Source organism: Oncorhynchus keta, chromosome 28 (assembly GCF_023373465.1).
Source record: "Oncorhynchus keta strain PuntledgeMale-10-30-2019 chromosome 28, Oket_V2, whole genome shotgun sequence".
Taxonomy (NCBI): domain Eukaryota; kingdom Metazoa; phylum Chordata; class Actinopteri; order Salmoniformes; family Salmonidae; genus Oncorhynchus; species Oncorhynchus keta.
In genome coordinates, this window is record NC_068448.1 from 78,379,418 (window position 1) to 78,385,616 (window position 6,199).

The following is a 6,199-nucleotide window of genomic DNA, read 5'->3' on the forward strand; positions in this document are numbered from 1 at the left end:
CTCTGGCTGGGCAACTCAAGGACATTCAGAGACTTGTCCCGAAGCCACTCCTGCGTTGTCTTGGCTGTGTACTTAGGGTCGTTGTCCTGTTAGAAGGTGAACCTTCGTCCCCCAGTATTGAGGTCCTGAGAGCTCTGGAGCAGGTTTTTCTCATGGTCTGAGAGTCCTTTAGAAGCCTTTTAACAAACTCCAAGCGGGCTGTCATGTGACATTTACTGAGGAGTGGCTTCCGTCTGACCACTCTACCAGAAAGGCCTGATGGGTTGAGTGCTGCAGAGATGGTTGTCCTTCTGGAAGGTTCTCCCAGTTTGGCTGGTCGGCCAGCTCTAGAAAGAGTCTTAGTGGTTCCAAACTTCAATTTAAGAGTGATGGAGGCCACTGTGCTCTTGGGGACCTTCAATGCTGCAGAAATGTTTTGGTACCCTTCCCAAGATCTGTGCCTCGAGATGCACCTGAGCTCAATTTCGAGTCTCATAGCAAAGGGTTTGAATACTTATGTAAATAAGGTATTTCTGTTTTTGTTTTTGTAACAAAAAAAAAATAAAAAATGCTTTGTCATTGTAGCGTATTGTGTGTAGATTGCTGAGGGAAAAAAAATATTTGATACATTTTAGAGTAAGGCTGTAATGTAACAAAATGTGGAAAAAGTCAAGGGGTCTGAATACTTTCCGAATGCACAGTGTACGTACGGTTCTGGAACCTGTGGTTTTAATAGGTGTTACGGTACTGACCCGAGTCTTCTGTGTGACCCAGAACAAGGTGAATTTGAGAAGATTAGAACATTTGAATGAAGTTCTGTTGATTTGTGCACAAAGGAAATACTTAAGTTTACTCTTTAATTTCATTGATCAAATTAATTAGGGTCAGAGTCTTGGAAGCTAAGTATTAATATGATGGACAGATAGACAGACAGGCACACACACACACACACACACACACACACACACACACACACACACACACACACACACACACACACACACACACACACACACACACACACACACACACACACACACACACACACACACACACACACACACACACAATCACAAGTTATGTTTAAAGAATAGTTCTGGCAGGGTGGAGACAGAAGCTCCACCTGAATGTGGACTTTGCTTACTGCTGTATGACTGCAGTAGTTAACTCCTATCAACACACACACACACACACACACACACACACACACACACACACACACACACACACACACACACACACACACACACACACACACACACACACACACACACACACACACACACACACACACACACACAGCCCAGTCGTTGAATCAATTATGTCATATGATTGTTTGCTAGGTGTGTTGGTTACAGTTAACACTAGGGTGGAGCTATTGTCACATGAGTTTGGAGAAAAGAGAGAGGCTGTGGAGTAGGTCACCTGTTTCACTGACTGTAGACTGTGGAGTAGTGTGTAAATGGATCTTCTGATGGTAACCCAGTACTGGGCTGATAAATGAATGGAAGTAAATGGATCATCTGAAGGTAACCCAGTACTGGGCTGATAAATGAATGGAAGTAAATGGATCTTTTCACAGTAAAAAAAATCTTTTCAGATCTTATTTTTAATAACGTGCCGATAGAGGACAGATACTTCAAAGCATACTTCCTTTTCATAATTGTTTTATTTTTTTTAACCATTTGTTTTTCCATGTATCTGTTATTCAACGTGTTTCTGCGGACTAACAGCAGTAAGACCAAATTCAATGTTTGATCAAATCATTTGAAGATATTTTTTCAAAAGCAAATAGCTAAATGATCCTTGGTAAGACCTTAAAACAATTCCTGTAACGAGGTCTGTGTGTAGCTGGTGTAGAGGAGTCAGGCGTAGGTGTCAGAGTCGTGTGTATAGGTGGCAGGTGTCAGAGTGGTGTGTATAGATGGCAGGTGTCAGAGTGGTGTGTATAGGTGGCAGGTGTCAGAGTGGTGTGTATAGATGGCAGGTGTCAGAGTGGTGTGTATAGATGGCAGGTGTCAGAGTGGTGTGTATAGATGGCAGGTGTCAGAGTGGTGTGTATAGATGGCAGGTGTCAGAGTGGTGTGTATAGATGGCAGGTGTCAGAGTGGTGTGTATAGATGGCAGGTGTCAGAGTGGTGTGTATAGATGGCAGGTGTCAGAGTGGTGTGTATAGATGGCAGGTGTCAGAGTGGTGTGTATAGATGGCAGGTGTCAGAGTGGTGTGTATAGATGGCAGGTGTCAGAGTGGTGTGTATAGATGGCAGGTGTCAGAGTGGTGTGTATAGATGGCAGGTGTCAGAGTGGTGTGTATAGGTGGCAGGTGTCAGAGTGGTGTGTATAGGTGGCAGGTGTCAGAGTGGTGTGTATAGGTGGCAGGTGTCAGAGTGGTGTGTAGGGCAGGTGTCAGAGTGGTGTGTATAGATGGCAGGTGTCAGAGTGGTGTGTATAGATGGCAGGTGTCAGGTGTCAGAGTGGTGTGTATAGATGGCAGGTGTCAGGTGGTGTGTATAGATGGCAGGTGTCAGGTGGTGTGTATAGATGGCAGGTGTCAGAGTGGTGTGTATAGGTGGCAGGTGTCAGAGTGGTGTATAGGTGGCAGGTGTCAGAGTGGTGTGTATAGATGGCAGGTGTCAGAGTGGTGTGTATAGGTGGCAGGTGTCAGAGTGGTGTGTATAGGTGGCAGGTGTCAGAGTGGTGTGTATAGGTGGCAGGTGTCAGAGTGGTGTGTATAGGTGGCAGGTGTCAGAGTGGTGTGTATAGGTGTCAGAGTGGTGTGTATAGGTGGCAGGTGTCAGAGTGGTGTGTATAGATGGCAGGTGTCAGAGTGGTGTGTATAGGTGGCAGGTGTCAGAGTGGTGTGTATAGGTGGCAGGTGTCAGAGTGGTGTGTATAGGTGGCAGGTGTCAGAGTGGTGTGTATAGGTGGCAGGTGTCAGAGTGGTGTGTATAGATGGCAGGTGTCAGAGTGGTGTGTATAGATGGCAGGTGTCAGAGTGGTGTGTATAGATGGCAGGTGTCAGAGTGGTGTGTATAGTGGCAGGTGGCAGGTGTCAGAGTGGTGTGTATAGGTGGCAGGTGTCAGAGTGGTGTGTATAGGTGGCAGGTGTCAGAGTGGTGTGTATAGGTGGCAGGTGTCAGCAGGTGTCAGAGTGGTGTGTATAGGTGGCAGGTGTCAGAGTGGTGTGTATAGGTGGCAGGTGTCAGAGTGGTGTGTATAGATGGCAGGTGTCAGAGTGGTGTGTATAGATGGCAGGTGTCAGAGTGGTGTGTATAGGTGGCAGGTGTCAGAGTGGTGTGTATAGGTGGCAGGTGTCAGAGTGGTGTGTATAGGTGGCAGGTGTCAGAGTGGTGTGTATAGATGGCAGGTGTCAGAGTGGTGTGTATAGATGGCAGGTGTCAGAGTGGTGTGTATAGATGGCAGGTGTCAGAGTGGTGTGTATAGATGGCAGGTGTCAGAGTGGTGTGTATAGATGGCAGGTGTCAGAGTGGTGTGTATAGGTGGCAGGTGTCAGAGTGGTGTGTATAGGTGGCAGGTGTCAGAGTGGTGTGTATAGATGGCAGGTGTCAGAGTGGTGTGTATAGATGGCAGGTGTCAGAGTGGTGTGTATAGATGGCAGGTGTCAGAGTGGTGTGTATAGATGGCAGGTGTCAGAGTGGTGTGTATAGGTGGCAGGTGTCAGAGTGGTGTGTATAGGTGGCAGGTGTCAGAGTGGTGTGTATAGGTGGCAGGTGTCAGAGTGGTGTGTATAGATGGCAGGTGTCAGAGTGGTGTGTATAGATGGCAGGTGTCAGAGTGGTGTGTATAGATGGCAGGTGTCAGAGTGGTGTGTATAGATGGCAGGTGTCAGAGTGGTGTGTATAGGTGGCAGGTGTCAGAGTGGTGTGTATAGATGGCAGGTGTCAGAGTGGTGTGTATAGGTGGCAGGTGTCAGAGTGGTGTGTATAGGTGGCAGGTGTCAGAGTGGTGTGTATAGGTGGCAGGTGTCAGAGTGGTGTGTATAGGTGGCAGGTGTCAGAGTGGTGTGTATAGGTGGCAGGTGTCAGAGTGGTGTGTATAGGTGGCAGGTGTCAGAGTGGTGTGTATAGATGGCAGGTGTCAGAGTGGTGTGTATAGGTGGCAGGTGTCAGAGTGGTGTGTATAGGTGGCAGGTGTCAGAGTGGTGTGTATAGGTGGCAGGTGTCAGAGTGGTGTGTATAGGTGGCAGGTGTCAGAGTGGTGTGTATAGATGGCAGGTGTCAGAGTGGTGTGTATAGGTGGCAGGTGTCAGAGTGGTGTGTGGCAGGTGTCAGAGTGGTGTGTATAGTGTGGCAGGTGTCAGAGTGGTGTGTAGGTGTCAGAGTGGTGTGTATAGGTGGCAGGTGTCAGAGTGGTGTGTATAGGTGTCAGGTGTCATAGAGGTGGTGTGTATAGGTGGCAGGTGTCAGAGTGGTGTGTATAGGTGGCAGGTGTCAGAGTGGTGTGTATAGGTGGCAGGTGTCAGAGTGGTGTGTATAGGTGTGTCAGAGTGGTGTGTATAGATGGCAGGTGTCAGAGTGGTGTGTATAGGTGGCAGGTGTCAGAGTGGTGTGTATAGGTGGCAGGTGTCAGAGTGGTGTGTATAGGTGGCAGGTGTCAGAGTGGTGTGTATAGGTGGCAGGTGTCAGAGTGGTGTGTATAGATGGCAGGTGTCAGGTGTGTGTATAGATGGCAGAGTGGTGTGTATAGGTGGCAGGTGTCAGAGTGGTGTGTATAGATGGCAGGTGTCAGAGTGGTGTGTATAGGTGGCAGGTGTCAGAGTGGTGTGTATAGGTGGCAGGTGTCAGAGTGGTGTGTATAGTGGCAGGTGTCAGAGTGGTGTGTATAGATGGCAGGTGTCAGAGTGGTGTGTATAGATGGCAGGTGTCAGAGTGGTGTGTATAGGTGGCAGGTGTCAGAGTGGTGTGTATAGGTGGCAGGTGTCAGAGTGGTGTGTATAGGTGGCAGGTGTCAGAGTGGTGTGTATAGATGTGGTGGTGTGTATAGGGGCAGGTGTCAGAGTGGTGTGTATAGGTGGCAGGTGTCAGAGTGGTGTGTATAGGTGGCAGGTGTCAGAGTGGTGTGTATAGATGGCAGGTGTCAGAGTGGTGTGTATAGATGGCAGGTGTCAGAGTGGTGTGTATAGGTGGCAGGTGTCAGAGTGGTGTGTATAGATGGCAGGTGTCAGAGTGGTGTGTATAGGTGGCAGGTGTCAGAGTGGTGTGTATAGATGTGGCAGGTGTCAGTATAGTGGTGGTGTATGGTGTAGGTGGCAGGTGTCAGAGTGGTGTGTATAGGTGGCAGGTGTCAGAGTGGTGTGTATAGGTGGCAGGTGTCAGAGTGGTGTATAGGTGGCAGGTGTCAGAGTGGTGTGTATAGATGGCAGGTGTCAGAGTGGTGTGTATAGATGGCAGGTGTCAGAGTGGTGTGTATAGGTGGCAGGTGTGGTGTGTATAGATGGCAGGTGTCAGAGTGGTGTGTATAGGTGGCAGGTGTCAGAGTGGTGTAGGGTGTGTAGATGGCAGGTGTCAGAGTGGTGTGTATAGGTGGCAGGTGTCAGAGTGGTGTGTATAGATGGCAGGTGTCAGAGTGGTGTGTGGCATAGGTGGCAGGTGTCAGAGTGGTGTGTATAGATGGCAGGTGTCAGAGTGGTGTGTATAGGTGGCAGGTGTCAGAGTGGTGTGTATAGATGGCAGGTGTCAGAGTGGTGTGTATAGGTGGCAGGTGTCAGAGTGGTGTGTATAGGTGGCAGGTGTCAGAGTGGTGTGTATAGGTGGCAGGTGTCAGAGTGGTGTGTATAGATGGTGGCAGGTGTCAGAGTGGTGTGTATAGATGGCAGGTGTGTCAGAGTGGTGTGTATAGATGGCATGTCAGGTGGTGTGTATAGATGGCAGGTGTCAGAGTGGTGTGTATAGGTGGCAGTGTCAGAGTGGTGTGTATAGGTGGCAGGTGTCAGTGGTGTGTATAGGTGGCAGGTGTCAGAGTGGTGTGTATAGGTGGCAGGTGTCAGAGTGGTGTGTATAGGTGGCAGGTGTCAGAGTGGTGTATAGGTGGCAGGTGTCAGAGTGGTGTGTATAGATGGCAGGTGGCAGAGTGGTGTATAGGTGGCAGGTGTCAGAGTGGTGTGTATAGGTGGCAGGTGTCAGAGTGGTGTGTATAGGTGGCAGGTGTCAGAGTGGTGTGTATAGATGGCAGGTGTCAGAGTGGTGTGTATAGGTGGCAG

General features: G+C 49.1%; 1 long non-coding RNA gene across 12 annotated transcripts; it reads left to right on the forward strand.

Moving 5' to 3' along the window:
- The first annotated feature begins 1,404 nt into the window (after positions 1 to 1,404).
- On the forward strand, positions 1,405 to 5,419 carry LOC127912935 (uncharacterized). Of its 12 annotated transcripts, XR_008084166.1 has the most exons (5): positions 1,405 to 2,302; positions 3,123 to 4,214; positions 4,805 to 4,888; positions 4,990 to 5,157; positions 5,335 to 5,418. It is a non-coding gene; the product is annotated as an uncharacterized LOC127912935 (long non-coding RNA). The 12 variants fall into 12 exon arrangements; XR_008084168.1 differs by lacking the exon at positions 4,805 to 4,888 and having other exon boundaries at positions 3,123 to 4,242; positions 4,990 to 5,101; positions 5,335 to 5,419; XR_008084162.1 differs by lacking the exon at positions 4,805 to 4,888 and having other exon boundaries at positions 3,123 to 4,242.
- The last annotated feature ends 780 nt before the right edge of the window (positions 5,420 to 6,199 follow it).